The sequence below is a fragment of the Camellia sinensis genome, chromosome 2 (assembly GCF_055761805.1).
Source record: "Camellia sinensis isolate YWXY chromosome 2, ASM5576180v1, whole genome shotgun sequence".
Classification (NCBI taxonomy): Eukaryota; Viridiplantae; Streptophyta; class Magnoliopsida; order Ericales; family Theaceae; genus Camellia; species Camellia sinensis.
In genome coordinates, this window is record NC_138962.1 from 149229243 (window position 1) to 149251161 (window position 21919).

At 38.4% G+C, this 21919-nt stretch overlaps 1 pseudogene; it reads left to right on the forward strand.

The window, feature by feature from the left end:
• Positions 1-1033: 1033 nt before the first annotated feature.
• LOC145819703 (protein SENSITIVITY TO RED LIGHT REDUCED 1 pseudogene) lies at positions 1034-2302 on the forward strand (annotated as a pseudogene).
• The last annotated feature ends 19617 nt before the right edge of the window (positions 2303-21919 follow it).

The window sequence follows — 21919 nt, forward strand, 5'->3', positions numbered from 1 at the left end:
CTGATGACTTTCACCACGTCAAGATGACGCTCTATCGCTGAGTTGTATCCCTTCTCGTTGTCTAAGAGCTAGATTTGTCTCGTCTTCATCTCTCTCCCATTCCGTTGGCATTTCTATCCTGTTATCAAATCCTTCAAACATAGGGCATGCCACTAGGAAAGGTCTTTGCCTACTTTTATAAGGGAGTTTCCGTGCCTGATTTGTAGCGGGCCTGGCGTAATGGTAAAGCTACCCCTTGGTGACCTGGTGGTCACTGGTTTGAGTCGTGGAAACAGCCTCTCCTTTGTGGGGGTAAGGCTGCGTACATAACCCTTTCCTAGACTCCGCTTAAGCGGGAGCTTTCGTGCACTAGGTGCGCCCTTTTCCTGCCTGATTCGTAAACCTTTTGGGAAATCCCTACAATTTTCTCTTGAATTACACTTAAATCAAAACTTCTTCACTTGTTTCATGTAATGTAACTCTTTCAATTTATTATCTATTGGATTTTTGTTTAGGGCAAGATGCTGGTATTTAGAACAGATTGGAATGCTATATCCTACTTGTATTATAATTTCTCTGAAAGTAAAGGAAATTGTTTCTATAGATGCATGCTAAATGTCCTTACCTAATGGATCATTATCATAGTAAGTCCTTTAAATATACTACTTTCATTTGGGACTGAATATATATGTAAATCCTGTCATTGGAATAACTGGCCTACTTAAACCAGCTAAAACTACATGAACACAGTATCATCAATTTCCTGTGTGTATGTTCCCCAAGAGAACAAAAAGGATAAAAGTGCAGGTGATGTTAAATGTCATGTTTTTGGACCTGTTTGATGCATTTCTTTACCAAGTGTTTCTTGTTCCTCTTAGGCTGTGATTTAAAGAGGGGATTTGAGGAGGGATTTGAGAAAGAGAAGGAAATAGTAAGAGGAAGAAATGAATGAAATAGAAGCTAAATTTTGTCACTTTTTCCTCCTTAAATCCTAGACCGAAACACAGCCTTAAAGTTTCGATGAAGAACAAATGTCTTTTGGGTCTGTATAATTAATAATTATAATTTTCTTTACACCAAGCTTCATAGGCTTTTTAATTCCCCTTTGTTCCTGCTGGCTGCCTTTTCCCCAAATCTGTGCTACTAATGCAGTTGATTGTTTCTAACAAAATTGTGTACTTACAATTAACAGGTTCCAAATGCCAAGATTTCTATTTGGATCAGGATCATTGATTGCATGGACAAGGTCTCTGGCTGAAGTATATGTTGTAGACCCCTCTAGACCAGTCTCTTGTTGCGTTGGCACTACATTTTTTTGAAACCATAAGGACTGTCTAGTTAGAAGTAGACTACTCTGCTTATTGCCATGGCTGCTTCAGCAAAAACTCTCACAGTCGAAAAGCCAAATCCAACTGGAGACTAGACAATTGTTTTGCCTCGTCGTGGTAAAAAACAAAGAAGAAATCTCAAATCTCGGATCCCAGAACAAGAACAACCATGGGTTCCAATCGACCACGAAGTTGATTCCGACAGAGAATTGAAATTGATGTAGAAAATGCGAGTCTGTATGAAGAAAGTTGAGACCTCTCTTTTCTTCTCTACTTTTATGGATCAAACTCGGTCTCGTCAAATTTTGGATCGTCTTTCAAGGCTTCTGGGCTCCGAACCAAAGATGAACATGGTGATATATGGTATTGGTAGCATCAAATCATATGACCCCCCTCGATTTCAGCTTAGCCTTGCGATTTTGATGAAGAAAATGTTCAGTTGGATTGGAGATCTAGAGGTGTTTGATCCGATTCTTTCTGGTACAGAAACTCGGGTTTTAGAAAGTCTTGGTTGTTCTATTCTATCAGTCAATGAACAAGGTAGGCGACAAGCTTTGAAACCAACATTATTTTTCATGCCACACTGTGAGGCAGAGTTGTATGACAATCTCCTACAGGCAAATTGGAGATCGAACATGTTGAACCGTATAATATTGTTTGGGAATAGCTTTGAGACATATGAGCAATACGGGTCGGTGTTTAAGAACTCGAATGTTGTTAATTTGAGGAAGCATATCTTGGCTGTTAGGAGATTCACAAAAGAGTTTGGAATCAAGACGGTTTCGGATGATTATTTTCAAGCTTTTCATGATTTAAGTTGGCATTTTTTCAGCATTGAGCCAGAGATGCAGCTGAATATTGTTTGATTGATTGAGCTTGGTGACTCTAGTGTTCTGAATTGTTGAAATTGTCTATTTTTTTGCTTACAATAATCTTGTAAGACCTAATCTATTTTTCTTTTCCATTGTTTTAGAAAACAAACTCATTGTTTTGAATGCTTGTGTTTGTTTTTGGTTTTGAGTGAAAGTTTATACCCAAATTGTAATGTGTGTGTATATATATATATATAGAGTACATTGGATTAAGCTCAGCTGATACAAAATTAGAATTGGAGTGGGTGGATTGTATGAGTCCAGATCATTTGTCGTGGTCGTTTTGGACTTCTTTTTTTTTTTCTCTTCATTTGCTAAGAACCCTAATCCTCAAAACAAATAAGAGACGAACAGAGAGAGGCAGGTGAAACTAAGGAGGTTGAGGGCGGCGAGGCGACGTCGGTCGGCAAACCTTTGTGTTTGATTTCGTGTTGGGTTTGATTTCTCACGTGTTTCATTTCTTGGGTTTTCTGTTCAAAAAAAAAAAAAAATTCTTGGGTTTTTTGAAGCTCCAAAGATGAAGAAGAAGATTGAAAGATAATCAACCTCTTTCAAACACAAGAAAGCACTATACAACACTAAGGAGAAAAAGGTTTTATTCTCTCCCTTTCACTTTCTCCTTGCTTTGAAGATGGACTATGTATTATAACAGCAAAACTTTTGTATAATATACATATACAGAGAGAGAAAGTTGTAGAAAGACAGGGAGAAAGAAAAAGAAGGGAGGGATAGGAATTAGGATCCAATGTGGAAATCAAAGGTGAGTGGGGGATTATTTTAGATCTCGTAATTCAATTTCAACACTTCAATCACCCAAAATTATATAAAACCAAAGAAATCAGAAATATATACATACATGTAATATATACATAAAATAGAAAGAAGCAGAACATCTTCGAGTCGTCGTTCGTCCTTCATCAGTTGTTGCTATTCCTCGTTCATTGATGTTGATCCAGATTCATGGCCTCATGAGTCTTTTTCTTACTTTCAAATGATTTTTTTTTTATTCTCTATGCCTTGATTCATCGCCGTCGCTGTGGCGTATGAGTTAGGTTCTCAGCTCTCAACGAAAAAGGGAAAAAATAAAAATAAAATAAAACTCTCAAAATGACGTCGTTTTGAACCATGACAGGGAACGCCGCAAGAAAACACGCAAAGGATCCGGACTCGATTCGTATATCCAATTCTGTTGCATTTTGCTTTTGGTGAAATAGGGTGTTTCAGAAAATCTCTATGTTTGGTTTGATTTTTTAAAAATTGTTTATAGATTGATTTTCATTTATCTATAGTCAATTTTTTAAAAATATATTTTAGTCAAATTTTTTTAGATGCACCGCTGTTATTGCTATGTCATACTAACGGTTTTGTTGTTTATAAATAAAAACTTGTTTTGTTTTCTCTTCAAAGTGTATTAAGTTTTCACTTATTTATATAATGAAACAATCTTGAATAAATTTTAATGAATGAGAGTCGAGTTCAAGTAATTTAATTTATTTTAAAATTTTACACATAAATGTTAAAAGAATCCAACCATGTGTGACATATGTGAACCTGACTGACTTAGAGCATCTTTAGTGGTTACAATAATGTTTTGTGCTACTTTAGCATAGAAAAGTTGCAATTTATATAGATTTATTCAACATGTGTAATATTAAGTAAAAATAGCACAAGATTACCGTCAAGCATCCAAAATTACCATCAAGCATCAATAAGCATCTATAGGGAGCTTTACCAAAAAGGACTTATCCCGAAAACGAAAACGACCAGCATAATTATTTGAATTTATCAGAGATAAAGCTTCTCCTTCACGCCTAAAAATATGTGTCAGAATTCACACCAAAAAATGACAAAAATTATTGTAATTATTTGTGTTTGTCTGTAGTAAGGTTTCTCCTTCACTCACTACTTTAATAGAATAGACAACCCCTACTTTGTTCTATTAAAGAAAAGCTGTGAGAATTCTTACATGTGTTATATTTTTTCTTTTCTTTTCTTTTTGTAATATTTTGTAAACAAAGACCCAAGAGAGGGAGGATTGAATGATATGCGACGGGGTCCAAAGTAGTACCATGCATCATTATCCTAATCCTTGACTGATTCTTTCGGTAGTTGGTCTTTAGGAGTATTCACCACTATAAATAGAGAACACTCTTTAGTTAGAAGAACAAGAAAAAAACTCTATCCTTGTCCAACCTTCAAGTGTCTCAACTTTTGTCTTCCAAGTTTCTAAGTGTCCCAGAAGTTTTAACATAATCCTTGTAAGTATTTTGTTATATTAATATGAAGTGTGAGTATATTCTCTTTTTCCTTAGGTATTTGGAAAGGGCAACTCTTCTATTCTAAAATTTATTTTCTTTTTGAAAAAAATTATGAAATGCTTGCTTGCTTATTAATATTACATGTTTTGAATCTTCATAGTATCTATTGTTTTTTTTATTCTATTACTGAGTGACCTTAGCTAAAGAACCTGTGTGAGCCGTGATCAGGCATTAGAGGGAAATTGTAGCTAGAAAGGGAAAGGTAAGGAATAGGAAAATAAAAATATACTATGTCGAACGAGACTTAGTCTCAAAGTGGGAGCACATGTAATGAAAGCAAAAATCACTTAAAAATTCTTTTTTCAAAATAAAAGAAAGAATTTTAGAAGGGTAAATTACACTTTGCACCCCTGCACTTTGGCCGCTACACATGAAATCATGACAAGTCAACTCCCTGCACTTCTGGTCATGACAAGTCAACTCCCTGCACTTCTGGTCAAATCCCACTTTGGTCCCTGTACATGAAATTGTGATAATCAACCCCTGTACTTTTGGTCAAATCTCACTTTGGTCCCTATATAAGTGTCAACGTCCCATTTTTTTTACTCAGTTGTTTAAATCTTTAACAGAATCTAGTAATGTGATAAGAATATAACCACTACATGAGGGTAAGAAAGGAAAATCATTTATATTTTCTACCAATACACACTTTATTCTAAAATTTACATCAAAATATGACAGCATTAGGCTAAAACAAAACGCAGATTGTGAATAATTAAGAAAATGAATCAGGGTTTTGCATAAATTGAAATCACGAAACTCTGTTTTTCACAGTAACATTCATTTTTCTTTTTCTTTGATTTCTTTGTTGCATTTTTTTTATATTTATATTTCAAAAGCTCTACTTTCTTGTTTTTTCGTCCTAATTTTTACCATATGAACGTATATATATTGTATTATGTAACTATAATGTGCTTATCACATAAGACAAAATGTATTGGTGGAAAACATGGATGATTTTTCTCTCTTACTCTCGTTTCGTAATAACATTTTTGTCACATAACTGGATGTTGTTAAAGATTTAAAAATGAAGTTACATAACAGGGACATTGACACTTACGTAAGGACCAAAGTGAGATTTGAGTAAAAGTACAGGGGATAGACTGTCACAATTTCATGTGTAAGGACCGAAGTAGGATTTGACAGGAAGTGTAAGGGGTTGACTGTTATGATTTCATGTGGAGAGACTAAAGTGAGATTTGGTGTAAAGTGAAGGGGCGTAAAGTGTAATTTACCCATTTTAGAATAAAAGGAAAGTAACCTAAGTAGAAATACCAAAGGAATATTTTCAATATAATATCTTTTAAAGCTAAATTTTCATGCTTTTGGAAGAAGAACTTAGAATTAAAATTAAAGCCAGTAATAAACATATACGAGAATTAGAATATTAGAAACAAAGATATCAATTTCTGCTATCATTAGCTACAAGTAGATCTTTAGCACACTATAGCTTGAGAATCACACAAATTGATAGACAGCTAGCAATAAAACAAGAAGCCTTAGAGCAATTAATACAATAGCTTAAGAATTTAATAGTAGAATAATTGTAGAATTAACCAGATAATTCTCAATCCAACACCAAAATAGTGGTAAACCACCAACTCCTTCCCAAATTCGTATCAGAGCAATGTTCGGTTTTAGGACTGCTTAAGTTAGTTTGTTGATTTTGCTTATGGAAATAGAGTAGTTTTTATTATTGAAAAATTTAGTTATAATTTTCATGTTATAGTAGGTTTTAGTAATTTTAACTTAGGATTTAATTTTTTGTATGAAAAAACTAGAATACCTAGATTTAGACCTCAACAATTATAATAACCATCACCTTAATATAGATAAAAATAGACTTTGTTGTAATTTTGAAGGTGCTTTTACACATCAGCTTCATAGCGAACACAATTTTTAGCTAAATAGTATTATAGACCATCAAATTAATTTTGCAGAAAATATTAAAAAAGACATAGATAAAATCAATAATCTCATTAACTTGCTTATAGACCATCTTCGAAGTACTTGCAGTATAATTAAGGAGCACAATAAAAAAATTAGATTATATCCATGATCAGTGTAGCTCGATTCTATAGAAAAGATTATATTTAAATTTAGAAAAAGTTCCTACTAAGCTAGAAATAGAAAATTTAATGTCAACTATAAATATAAGCCATCCTAAACAAATAGAATTAGAATCTAACCAGTTAATAGAAAAAAACCCATAACCAGATAAATCAAATAGCTAGACAAATTGAACAAATCAATCAGATTCAAGATAATTTTTAACAAAAGTTAGAAGAATTAGAGCAACTAATAAGATCTTAATTTATGAGTAGTAATAAGAATGCTAATAGAGATTATTTGGCTATTTTAAAACAAGTAGAAGATTTTCATAATAATCCAGAAGGAATTAGTAGCTATCAAGGAATAAATCAGTCAGATAAAGTATTTGTAAGATAAAATAATATAGAAATTTTATTTCTTATTAGGTTGTGTGAAAAATTTGAGGAATTATCAAAACAACTACATAGTTTGGAAAATCATATAGCTTCTTTAGAAAGATTAGTACATCAAAAGGAAAAGAGGTTAAAGGACAAGCAAAGAAGGTTCAGTCACAGATAAATGAAGAAAATATAGCTAAATATTTTGAAAAACTTAAAGTACCATCAAGATTATCAATAAGAAAGCATGTTTGTAGAACCTATAGAAAATAAAAATGTTCAAATAGCTAGTAAAAGGAAGTAGTAGTAAAAAACGAAATGAAGATGAAAATGTTAAGGTAGAAGAGTTCATAGATGTAGAACAACAAATAAAGAAATTTAAAAAAGAAAAATTAGAGTTACTTCCAGCTAAGTATGTATATAAGCTACAAAAAATTCATAAGAAACAATATTTATTCAAACACTATGGCGAACAAATGATTAGCGTAACCCAAAAAGATGAAAAAATAGAGCTAAATTTAATAAATAGAGAAAGCTACAATTATGCAATAAATGAACATCTTAAAATGACCCATTTAGGACTAGTTGTAATAGAAGTTAATGCTTTGACCAGAGAAAATTTAAGAGCTAAGGTTTTTGTATGCCTTTATGATGATAGATTTAATGATGTAGGACAAAATATATTAGGAAGCTATGAATTAGACATGAATTCGAAAGGAGGAATAGTTTATTTCACACCAGATTTTCTTTTACCATCCTCATTCTTTCATAAGAAGATAAAAATAGGAATAAAAAGTAGAGGATATAAGATGAAAAAATGAGAAAAAAATTTATTAATTTGCACAAGGTTTTTAGGCTTAGCGGTCTCAAAAAGTAATACCCATTATAGACTTACGAATGATCAGATAGTTAAATTATTAGGAGTAAAAGGAATAAGGGCATTTCTAGCTAAAAAATATAATTCAGAAGATAATGTAGCCCTAGATTGGAATTTAGGAGATTTCTTAGGACAAAAGAGATTAGCCCCTCAAGATAACTTACTATATCAAAAAGCAAACGGTAATTATGCAGTAAGATTTACTCAATATACATATATAGCCCCAGAAAGATCCGAAGAAGATGAGTTCAGTAACATAGATAAGGAAGAAAATCAAGATAATCATAATAGCATAAATCAGCTTTATGTAATGACAGAGGAAAAAACAATACCACAAAATAAGATATATAATATCAATAAGATAGATTTGGATAGTTTTACTCTAATGGATATGAATAAAATATTAGATACCAGACACTATGAATATATAGCTAGGGGAGATACCCATGATGAAGTAGTTTCATTTTTAGATCAAGAATTTCATACCGAATAAGTAGATGATATTTTAGAAAATAAGATACATCCTAGTAAAATATTTAAAACACCTAAACAGTCTAAAATAGAAGACACCTTTTATATGAATACTCAAACATTCCCTCAAACAACCGAAAGTATAGGAACTAGTAATCCATAGCCTACAATAGAAGATCCAATAAAACCAATGCAATATGAAGTAGGACGAAGACGACCACTAACCAATATAGGACGTAGTAAAGTATATCCCAGTAAACAATATAAGTTTCATGGAAACGTAGACAACCAGATATTAGCATACAATTACAACCAGCTACTAATCAAGGAACCCTTTTAGACTTAGTGAAATTCGACCCACAGATATGGCAAGAGGTAATAGAAAAATGGGAAAAAGACGCAGTAAAAACATGGATGAATAAACCCTTTGAAGGAAATAATATGTGGGAATACATCGAAACACTTTTAGGAGATTCGGCTTTTAATATATGTTTAACTTTTAAAGGAAAATACGAGGACCATTAGACAACATTAGGAGATAACCCATAGATTTTTACCAATTTTATAAAAGAAATGCTTATAGGATATGACCCCTCTAGAAGATTTGATTATACGCAAAGCATAGCATTAATTGAACTAGATCAGATAACATTAGGAAGTTGGAAATATATTGTACCTTTTAGTAAAGAATATCTAGCCATAGCAGTCAGGACAAGAAAAAGTTTTGATGAAGAAATAGGGAATAAATATTTTAAAAAGCTACCTGGAGAATTATGGAGAGAAATAGAGAATCAATGGTCAATCTATTATACAACTTTACCAGTGAGAATAGCCTCAGGAGAAGTAGATATAAGAGGAAATTTAGGAATAGAACCTAGAATAGTTTTTACATTTTGGAGGCTTAGAGAAAAATGTATAGAAGTCAAAATACAAAAAGATTTGAAAAAATAAAACTATGGTTTCTGTAGCAGTATAATATACACTCCAAAACAATATGAAGATAAATATAATAGATGAAAATACAAAAGATATAAAAAAGAAAGGTACTGGAAGAATAAATATAGAAAGGAAAAAAATAAAAATTCATTAGAAAGAGTAGAACTTTTAACAGAAATAATTATAAGCGTCTACCTAAGGACGACAAAGATAAAAGCAAACAAAGATATGTGAAGAAACCTAGTAATAAAAAATGTAATTTTTTTATATGTGGAGAATCTAATCATTTTGCAAAACATTGCCCAAAAAGACATAAACCTAATACTAATAAACAGATAGAAAGATTGCATATTATAGAAGATTTAGAAGTAGATATCGTAAGCATAAACAGTGATGACTCAGAAGTATATAACATAGTCAGTGATTATAAATATCAAATAAAGGCTACGAGTTCAAATAGTGATTTAGAAAGTGATATCGATATAGATAATCTTTTAGGACAACTTAACCAAGAAATAGGTATACCCTCTTCTCACAATGGTTTCTTTATGATGACAGAAGAATGCAATCCAGATAATGAATGTCAGCATAACTTTATTATTAGACTAGGATTTGATACCAATCAATACAGTTATTGTAATTGGTTCCAAGATAAAAATAAGAGAACTCAATGTATATTATGTAGTGTAACTTGTTATACAATTTGTTTAGAAAAATTGAATATGACACATAAAGTAACACTAGAAAATAAAGAGGAGATGTGAGAAGATCATAGTCTAGAAAATAGAGAATTACGAGTAAGAATTAGAGAATTAGAGATATAAGTCAAAAAGCTTAAACTACAAATGCATGAGGCAGAAACTAGAACTAATCCTGACATAGAATTTTTAACATTAGAAAATTAATAGCTTAAACAGCAATTAGAACAATTTCAAAATAAATACCCCTTAAAAGATAAACTTGTTGAGGAACATATGCATTCTTTAGAATTAGTCAACCTAGTTGATTTCAACCCTTTAACCAATATTCCCAAGCACAGTCTGAGAAAACATATTTACCATTTAATTAATCTGTCATACCCAAACTAAATGTAGTTGAGATACCTTGTGTAATCAAATTTTCAAAACAACTCTTAGTATAAATGCCATGATTGATACATGAGCTAGTAAATCATATATCGAACAACATATAGTTCCATAAGGATGGAGTTCACCTTTAGTTACCCCAACTTTAGTCAGCATAGCCGATGGCACTAGACAAACATATACACATTGCATTAATGGAGTACAAATTAGTTTTCATCATATAGGATCTCAAACTCAACATATCGAATGGTTCCCTTGACCCCAGGTTTGGATTGAGAATGTTTGGTAAAACCATCGTTTCATCTTAGGACTTAATTTTATACTCATCCTACAAGGTGGCACATTCATCGGCCATACTAGCGTTAGTTTCTTCAAGAGAATAGTGCATACACCCACAACTTATGCCCTTAGCACCATCACCCATTCATTAGAGTTGCATGCGAAGCGTGGTGGTACCATAGGAGTAGATTTAGTTCCCGCTAGTCTTTTATTTCCTAGTAGAATTTTTTTTCCTGAGTTAGTCCAAAAGTATATACTAGGTGAGGATCTAGCTAACAAATATTTAGAAGATTTAGAAGTAGAAGATCTAGAATTAGAAGTTTTGAGAAAAAACGTCTCTTGGAGCTTAGAAGAATTTAATCACCTTGTCAATTTAGAATTAATTTTTGCAAAAAATAGGAAAGCTGAAGCAAAAACTAGTATATAGAAGAACATAAAAAGATTTAGATGAAATAATAAGATTAGTTGAAACAATAGAAATTCTAGGAGAATAGCCCATGAAATATTGAGAAAGAAATAAAGTTTTAGCTAGTTTAGATATAAAAAATAAAGACTACAGGATTACATCAGCACAAATAGATCATATGCTAGTAGATATAGAAGAGTTTAGAATACAGATTAAAGAATTATTAAATCTAAGAGTAATTCTGTCACGACCCAAACCCGCCCCTATAGGTTTAGCATCGTAACCAGCCAGTAATCCTGGGATTATCGAAGGTCTCTAAGACAAATTAACATAATATTAGGGGCTAGCGGAAGCAAATAACAAACATACAACGTCCATTGAGCTGTGCGGACTTATATGAGACTGAAAAATTTTAAACTTTTTATATACATATATACACATCATCCCTACGTCATAATATATATACAGATCAGACAAAAAGGACTTAGCCCCTTTTTCAAAATACACAAGACTTGTTTAACCAAACAAGAAAACATAACTTAAACTTTAAATCACATAGCGATAATCACTTGACATATCCGGAACCTCCACGGGAGGCACATAGGTTTTCTGACAAAAACAGATTCTAGGCAGGTACCTCTAAGCCTGGTCGCGCGCCTGATCACCTACATACATAAATAATACAGTGAGCTAGAGCCCAGTAAATAATAACAGAGTAAAGGGTTTTAATGAATGATATCCATACCAGATTCAAAAATCGTAATTCAGATTCATATTCATGTTCTTGCTTAAAGTAATTACATAAATTAGAGTCCATGCTTAATCATACGTGGTACATCCATTAGCGCTAACAGAGCAGATACAGAATAGATGCAGACACATGGTGGTTATGAATAACCAGTTCCATAAAGGAACCTCCGGATCTGGGTAACAGAGAATGTAACGCCCTCAAAATAATAACATTAAACCCATCAATATAGACATACATTTATATACAAAAGATCCACATTCTTCAATTCATTAGAGTACTTCATTACAAAAGTATTACATGTTAATACCAAAAGCAAATGCCCTACGGGCTTACAGCTTTCCAAGTTAACACTTGGTTACAAAAGAGAGTACTAACTCAATTACATATTAAGCCCTTGGCTTGAATTTACATGTAATACATCAAAAGAAATAAGACAACAAAAGTGTGTCTGCCTCTAGCCTCCCAAGCTATGTCCTTGGAGGTGGCATGCTACCTGTACCTGAAAATGATGTTCCCATATAGGGTGAGCCACAGCCCAGCAGAGATATACTAAATCAACCATGAACAATGACTAAAAGATTAGCAATTGATAGATGGCCAACACCGATACATCCACATATATCACATCACAGTTTCATAACATACAAGTCTATGTCACTTTTCACTCTCCACCTTTATTTAATAGTTAAGCATATTAGCTGTATCAACACCTCAACAGGTAAGCATATTACACATCATCAGATAAGCATATTAGCTAAATCCACACTTCACTAGACAAGCATATGAGCTGTATCTACACTTCTCAAAGACAAGCCTATGAGCTGTATCTTCACTTCTCTAGACAAGCATATGAGCTGTATCTACGGAGTTCATCCCCCACCTCCTCCCAACACTATCTGGTTTAGAGGTACATCCCCCATCTTCCCCTAAACCGCGGAGTACATCCCCCATCTCCTCCTCTACACACAATGCATATAAACACAAAGGTTCTATGCACAATAAATCAATACATAGAATTAATGTATTCAATCCACCGTCATACTCTATGACACATTCAATCGATTAGTTTTAGTTTACCTAATCATCATGCATTGTCTACATCAATCAAGACTATCCTCCACCGATAGCCCAAAGCAGTTATTTCTAAACAGAAAATAAATGCACAAAATGGATACTAAATCAACATTTCAATTCGGTGAGCGATAAGTGATCCAACTACACCCTTTAATCCCTTCCCTTTCCAATTTTCAACAATTAATTGTACAAATTAATCAATCAATGTAATTAGGACATTTTTCATAATTAACATTTCAACCCTACACGGTTTCATTTTCATCAATGTTTCAACATTTACTTCATTCATTCATGCCAAACATGCATTTAGGTTTTATATAATTAAAACCCTAACTTTTGTAAAATTACACAAAGGTCCAAACTCTCTCAAAATTACCCAACAACCCCCAACATATCGAAATGCCAAAATTTAAAGACAAAACTCATAGAGAGGAGAAAGATATCCCTACCTCAAAAGATGACTCCCAACCAAGAAGGTGAAGAAGATGAAAATGCTCCAACCCACGAATTTCTAGGATAAAAAGATAGCCCTTGACGATCAACAACTTTTTTGTAAAGGCCAAAGGTGAGGAAATCACTCCTACTAGATCAATACCTAGAGAGAAGTCAAGTTTTTAGAGAGAGGAGCTCTCAAAATGGGTTTTAGAAAAAGTAGGAGAGAGAAAGGAAAGTAAAAAGTGATTTAAAATCACCCAGCGGATAACTCATATACGCATGACCCGTTCGAGCGGAGAACACAACGCTCGAGCGCCAAGAACAAAAATCTGGACACGCTCGAGCGCCAAGACACAAGAATAAAGCACTTCTGCTCGAGCGTGAAAACCCATCCGCTCGAGCGTAGATTTCCCCCTCTCAGAACTTATACCCAGAAAGTACTACCCGCTCAAGCGCCAGCAAACCCGCTCGAGCGCTACCGCTCGAGCGTAAACAAACCCGCTCGAGCGTAAAAATCACATCTGCAGAAGTTTTGTAGGAACACGAAATACTGGTTTTGTGCAATCCCCGCTCGAGCGCAAGAAGACCCGCTCGAGCAGAACGCCTAAAAACTGGACAACAAGGAATTGAAACCAAGGCCTAACCAACCTGGGACAACCCTGCCCAAAACATCCTAAAACTCAATCAAGTGGAATTAAAGGACGGCAACAAGATAGATACTACTACCAACTTCACGGAACCGAATCCGGAATACAACAAGACAGTAAAGGGGCAACCGGGATCGCTATAACCTCCCTGCCTTAAAGAATTTCGTCCCCGAAATTAAACACAAGTTTTTCAAAAACAGGTTTTCTCCATTCTCAACAATATTACAACATAATATTAAACAACCCGACCCATTACCGGTCAATTCCATCTCTTTTCAAGAGGCATTTCACAACATATATTACAAGTGCATTATCAACATGCAATTTTCTTCCATTTTCAACCATTTCCAACATACATGGTTCACAGTTCATATCATAATCAATATACATGATACAACTCCAATTCTATAATATAGCCAACATATGCAATATCATAATCAACTCCCATAATAAGGTAAGTTCTACAACATACTTCCATTAAGCCAAAACATTACCAATGTTTTACAACTTAAGACATATATAAGGCTCTTAAGTCCAACAACATTACAAAATTTAAATACAAGATTACTCATCAATAAACAAGTCCGGATAATTCTCGCGGACCTCCAGCTCACATTCCCAAGTGGCTTCCTCCACTCCATGATGTTTCCACAAAACCTTCACCAAGGGAATGGTCTTGCCACGCAGGACTTGATCCCGCCTATCCAAGACCCGAACCGGTCTCTCCTCATACGAGACATCCTCATCTACCTCCAAGTCGGTCCAATCTAACACGTGGGACAGATTCGGCTCATACTTCCGAAGCATACTCACATGAAACACGTCATGCACTCCGGACAACTGCGGCGGCAAGGCTAAATGATAGGCAACCTCGCCAATCCTCTCAAGGATCTCAAAAGGACCAATAAATCGAGGGGATAACTTCCCACTCTTGCCAAATCTCATCAAACCTCGCCTAGGTGATATTTTCAAGAAGACATGATCACCTACCTCGAACGCCAAAGGCCTCCTCCTACGGTCGGCATAACTCTTTTGGCGACTTTGGGCTGTAACAAGCCTCCTACGGATAAGCTCAACTTTCTCCGTCGTCTCCCTAACCAACTCCGGACCCAACAAAGGTGCATCACCCACCTGGGCCCAACAAACTGGAGACCTACACGGTCAGCCATACAAGGCCTCAAACGGTGCCATACCGATGCTAGACTGAAAACTGTTGTTGTAGGCAAACTCCACCAATGGCAAGTGCCTCTCCCACGTCCCACTGAAGTCTAGAACACAACCTCGAAGCATATCCTCAAGGATCTGAATAGTACGCTCGGACTGTCCGTCAGTCTGAGGATGATAGGCCGTACTAAAGGTCAACTTAGTGCCCAAGGCACTCTGCAAACTCTGCCACAACCTAGCAGTAAAACGAGGATCTCTATCTGAGACGATCGTCACTGGGACCCCGTGCAATCTCACTATGTCCCGAATATACAAGTCGGCGAGATGATCTACCGAATCTCTCACGCGCATGGGAATGAAGTGCGCCGACTTAGTCAACCGGTCTACAACCACCCAAATAGCATAACTACCCCACTGAGTCCTCAGAAGACCTACAACGAAGTCCATAGTGACTTGCTCCCACTTCCACTCGGCAATAGGCAAGGGTTGCAACAAACCCGCTGGCCTCTGATGCTCGGCCTTCACTTGCTGGCAAGTAAGGCACTTTGATACGAAAACAGCCACATCTCTCTTCATACCTCGCCACCAAAACTGGCGACCCAAATCTCGATACATCTTAGTGCCTCCCGGATGCACCGCAAGGCGTGAATGATGGAACTCTCGGAGTACTTCCCCTCGGCAAGACTCCGACACAAACAAACGGTCTCGGTATCTCACACTCAGGTCGGGATACACCGTCAAACCCTTCTCAACTTTCCCATTTGAGATCTTCTCTCGGAGGGATTCTACCTTAAGGTCACCTCTCTGTGCCTCTAACACTCGGGTCACAAGTGTAGGCTGCTCAACAACAGAAAACAAAGTCGCAGTCTCAACAGATTCGCCCAGAAGCAAATCAAACTCACCAAGCGCACCCAACATCTCCCATTCCCGGATGGCTATACAAGCTACATCACTAATGGATTTCCTACTAAGGGCATCGGCCACAACATTGGCCTTTCCCGGGTGATAGTGCAACTCAAAATCATAGTCCTCCATGAACTCCATCCATCTCCTCTGCCTAAAATTCAAGTCTCTCTATGTAAACAGATACTTCAAACTCTTGTGGTCTGAGAACACCTCGAACCTCTCACCATAAAGGTAGTGCCTCCAAATCTTCAAGGCAAAAATCACTGCTGCTAACTCTAGGTCGTGTGTAGGGTAATTCTTCTCATGAATTTTCAACTGACGTGAGCCAAAAGCTACCACTTTCCCCTCTTACATCAACACACAACCCAAACCCTCTCGTGAGGCATCACAATAAACCACATAACCCAATCCTCTCTCCGGAATTATCAAAACCAGAGCGGTGGTCAATCTAACCTTCAACTCTTGGAACGACTTTTCACAAGTCTCACTCCATACAAACTTGACCCCTTTCTGCGTCAATCTAGTCAACGGCGAGGCTAGCCTGGAGAAATCCTTCACAAACCGACGGTAATACCCAGCTAATCCCAGAAAACTGCGGATCTCAAACACACTCTTAGGTTGTGCCCAATCTTGCACTGCCTCTACCTTAGATGTATCAACAGACACTCCTTCCCCGGATACCACGTGGCCTAAGAATTTCACCTCTCCTAGCCAGAACTCACACTTCCCAAACTTGGCATACAGCCTATGGGCTCTAAGTAACTCAAGCACCACTCTCAGGTGTTTCTCGTGCTCATCCTCAGAAGGCGAATAGATAAGAATGTCGTCCACGAAAACGACTACAAATCGATCTAAAAATTCCCGGAAGATCCGGTTCATTAAGTCCATAAAGACTGCCGGTGCATTAGTAAGCCCGAATGACATCACCACAAACTCATAATGGCCATACCGCGTACGGAATGCCGTCTTCGGAATATCCTCCTCCCTGACCCTCAACTGGTGGTAACCCGATCTCAAGTCTATCTTAGAGAAACAACGGGAACCCTTCAACTGGTCAAACAGATCATCTATACGGGGTATAGGGTACTTATTCTTGACCGTAGCCCGATTCAACTTCCGGTAGTCTATACACAATCTCAAGGCACCATCTTTCTTTTTAGCAAAGAGGGCTGGTGCTCCCCACGGTGAAACACTAGGGCGAACAAAGCCCTTATCTAGCAATTCCTGGAGCTAAACTTTCAACTCAACCAACTCTGCTGGAGCGAAACGGTAAGGTGCCATAGAAATCGGCGCCGTGCCGGGCACTAGATCAATAGAGAACTCTATCTCTCGGTGAGGTGGCAAACTAACAAGGTCCTCGGGAAAGACATCTGAATACTCACAAACCACCCTCGGCAACACAAGCTGGGTCTCACCACACTCACCACTCTCAAAGCTAGCAAGTAGACCACTAAGCTCACTCCGCCCTCGCGAATCATACCCCGGTGGCAAAACACTACCAACCCGGTCTCCCAAGAAATGGAACCACTTCCCGCTCAAGGTACATAATGTGACCCTCTGGCAGTAGCAATCGATAACAGCCCGGTATGACGATAGCCAGTCCATACCCAAAATAACATCAAAACCCTTCATGGGCATGACAACAAAAGGAAAAGGAAGCCTATGGTCGGCGACCTCTATATCACAACCTCTCACACCTTGTTTCAAGATCAACTCACCACCAATAGGCGATACCACACAAATAGAAGATGCTAACTGTGCCAACTCCAATTCCAAGACAGATGCAAATGCAGCAGATACAAAAGAATGAGATGCACCCGTGTCAATCAACACACTAGCAACCGAGTTACAAAACAGAAAAGTACCTCTCACTACTGATGGAGCCGGTACTAGATCCGGCGCAGTAACAGCATACACGCGCCCTATAGGCCCCTGATCTACCTGCTCACCCCTCGGAGCATACGACTGCTGCACTGACTGGGACGATGAAGCCCCCGGATTGGCCCTCGAGGCCTGCACAGACTGAGCTGGCTGAAATCCCTGCGTCTGCCTAGAACCAGACGCTTCCGAAGTGGCACTCAACTGCGGGCAAAACCTCTTCAGGTGCCCGGGCTGACCACACTGATAGCAAGACAAGGACTGGCCCCTGCCCTGACTCTGGCCCTGAGGTCTAGCTAATGAAGAAGCAGCTCGCTGACCCCCTCTCTTCTGCGGGCAAACCGAAACTTTGTGACCCAGTTGGCCATACCTGTAACAGGTGAAATCCCCCTGACTACCTCTCCCGGAGCCTGCACTCGGCACTGGAAAGGTCGACCTAGCCAAACCACCCTGAGACTGCTGAGGATTAGGACCCCTCTGTCTCCTGCCGTCACCCTGACCATCTTAGCTCCTCTTGGAGCCTCTTTGCCCCTCATCCTCCTCCTGCATCATGAGCTCCATATGAGCTGCAGCATCCACTAAATGTCTATACTCACGGATGAAAGACCCACCAACCCTCAACTTGAGGCCCCGCCTCAACTTCCGCTCAAACTCATAGCAACGGCGTTCTTCGGACGCCACCAACTCAGGTGCAAACCTGGACAAACTAGTGAAAGTGGCCTCAAACTCTGCCACAGACATACCCTGCTGATTAAGCCGGCTAAACTGATCCCTCAGCTTCTTCCTAGCCACTGCAGATAAGAACCTCTCTTGGAAAGCATTTACAAATGCCTCCCATGTACCACCAACACGAGCCTTCTCGTACTTCCACCATTGACCCGCATCTCCCTTTAGCTGGAAGGATGCCAAGGTCACTTTTAAAGTCCCGTCCTCGATGCCAAGCATCTCAAACGTCTTCTCCATTTGTTCCAACCACTCGTCAGCCTTAAATGACTCTTTTGGATCCCCAACAAACTCGTCCGGGTTAGACCGGAAGAATTCCTTCTTCAAGAAAGAAGGCCCTGCCTCAGCAACCTGATTCTCAGCTCTGAGAATACCCAAAGCTCCCGCTATCTCTCGGGCCAAGGCGCCCATAGCCTGCTGACCCGCTGGCTCGGCCACGTTGGCCTGACCAACACCCTCCTGCATTGCCGGAACGTCATCCGGTACAGGTACCTCCTGCCTACCACGCCTACCACGTCCTCGTCCTGACATCCTAATAAAGGTAACCAAGACTATTAGCACATTCACAAATGTGCCGAAGCTATAACACTCACGTCCTAATGCATGGACAACTGTAATTCATTCCGCGTAAGCACATAAACACATAAGCACTTACGAATTTCATTTCCGGATAATGATAGTCCTGAGGCGTTACTAGAGTTCCGGTTAGAAACAGCATTGATCAAGTGCCTTTCCAACAAGACTCACAGAAACCCAAGGATCCAATCAACATCCTAGAAACTAATTCCCATACCCACATAGTCACATAAGCATGTTATCAATTAAGCACATAGCATATGACACTACATCTAAGTCTCGATCAAGCGAGACAAACCCATTGTGATCTTAATCACTTCCCACGTACCCAAAGTATTCGAACCCGGTATGCTCTGATACCAAGTTGTAACGCCCTCAAAATAATAACATTAAACCCATCAATATAGACATACATTTATATACAAAAGATCCACATTCTTCAATTCATCAGAGTATTTCATTACAAAAGTATTACATGTTAACAACAAAAGCAAATGCCCTACGGGCTTACAGCTTTCCAAGTTAACACTTGGTTACAAAAGAGAGTACTAACTCAATTACATATTAAGCCCTTGGCTTGAATTTACATGTAATACATCAAAAGAAATAAGACAACAAAAGTGTGTCCGCCTCTAGCCTCCCAAGCTATGTCCTTGGAGGTGGCATGCTACCTGTACCTGAAAATGATGTTCCCATATAGGGTGAGCCACAGCCCAGCAGAGATATACTAAACCAACCATGAACAATGACTAAAAGATTAGCAATTGATAGATGGCCAACACCGATACATCCACATATATCACATCACAGTTTCATAACATACAAGTCTATGTCACTATTCACTCTCCACCTTTATTTAATAGTTAAGCATATTAGCTGTATCAACACCTCAACAGGTAAGCATATTACACATCATCAGATAAGCATATTAGCTATATCCACACTTCACTAGACAAGCATATGAGCTGTATCTACACTTCTCAAAGACAAGCCTATGAGCTGTATCTTCACTTCTCTAGACAAGCATATGAGCTGTATCTACGGAGTTCATCCCCCACCTCCTCCCAACACTATCCGGTTTAGAGGTACATCCCTTATCTTCCCCTAAACCGCGGAGTACATCCCCCATCCCCCATCTCCTCCTCTACACATAACGTAGAGCGCTTGGTGATGTTACATAATGTGCTCGTTTAGAAGTTTCAGAGTCGCGGCCGTGAGCCCTGCCTCCGAATTTCTGAACCCTCTTCTGTGCCTTGTCTCGGTTTGCGAACCAGACTCGGTTTTCTTTGTTTCTCTTCTTGAGGGGAGGGAGAGGTCCCGTAGACCATCTCTCAGTGGCCGTAGGCTACATTTTGTGGCCGCAGGCCATTTTGCCCCTTTCGGAGTCCGGTTTTCGTTTTTTCAGAATCGTTGGCCGTGTGCCTCGGTTCGGGACCGCCTAACCATCTCCGTTTGCTCTGATTTTCGGCATACCTCCTATTTACTCCCTTTTGAGGGACACTGGGGTCTGAGAAACCCACTTCGTAGCCGAATGCCACTTTCGGTGCTTAACAGCCCATTTTCGGGACCCCGAACTGCGCGTTTTGGCCCCCGAACATTCGTTTTGCAACGGTTTTCGTTCATTTTTGGCAGGTACCTCTGTTTTATCACTGGGAAGGCCGTAGAAGGGTGGGAGGCCAGTAATTGTTGCAGCAACCAGTTATATATCCTCTGACGCCCTCCGATGCCCGTTTTTCACACTTCCGGGCTAATGTTGAACACCTTGGGGGCACTTTCTTGAACTTTGGACCACATATTTGTGATGTACACACTTGGGAGGATCCTAAAAGTTAGTGGCCGGCCAGTAATGTTGCTTGACCCTTTTGAACCCCTCCTTCCGGGCTAATGTTGAACACCTTGGGGGCACTTTCTTGAACTTTGGACCACATATTTGTGATGTACACACTTGGGAGGATCCTAAAAGTTAGTGGCCGGCCAGTAATGTTGCTTGACCCTTTTGAACCCCTCCTTCCGGGCTAATGTTGAACACCCTTGAGCCACTTTCTTGGACTTTTAACCACAGGGTTGTGTTGAGGGCACATGGGAGGACACCATTATGTGGTGGCCGACCACTAAACCATCTTGACCCTTTTGACCCCTAGCCGGCCGGCTAGGGGATGTGGCCGGCCGGCCACCTGAAACAAAAATACCTGGCCGGCCATGATCCTTACAACATCCACTTTACAGCTGTATAGCTTTTCCCCCCAGAAAATATCCCAATCCGGGGGATATTTTGTGGGGGAAAACTTGCCTAATTTTCCCCCACCTTTGCCCCTCCTTTACTCCCTCCTTTTTGTCCTTATAACCAGCAGGTGATATCACATTTAGGGGTTGGAAAAAAAATTGCTTCAAGCCTTGATACACTTATCTCACTCCATCTCTCTCATTTTCCTTGAAAATTCCTAAGCTACACCTCATTTTCTTCATCACCACCAAGCTCTACCACCACCACTCCATTCCAGCAGCAAGGGGAGGAATTCCAGCAGCTAAGAGGCAACAAATTTGGTCCAAGAAGCAACAAAAGTATTGATCTTCAAGGGTGAGTCCATTTTCCTTCTTTTCTTGTTCATTTTTGCACCATTCCTCTAGCCATCATGCTTACTGTTTTGAGCTCCGACCAAAACTAAAAAGGTCATTTTTTTGAGCTCGTTTTCATGTCTCATTAAGGGCTCAACCCTGTTTGAGCCCCCCATCTTGCACTTGCTTCAATGTCTTCCTTAAATGCTATTTTCTTGCATGTTTTGGC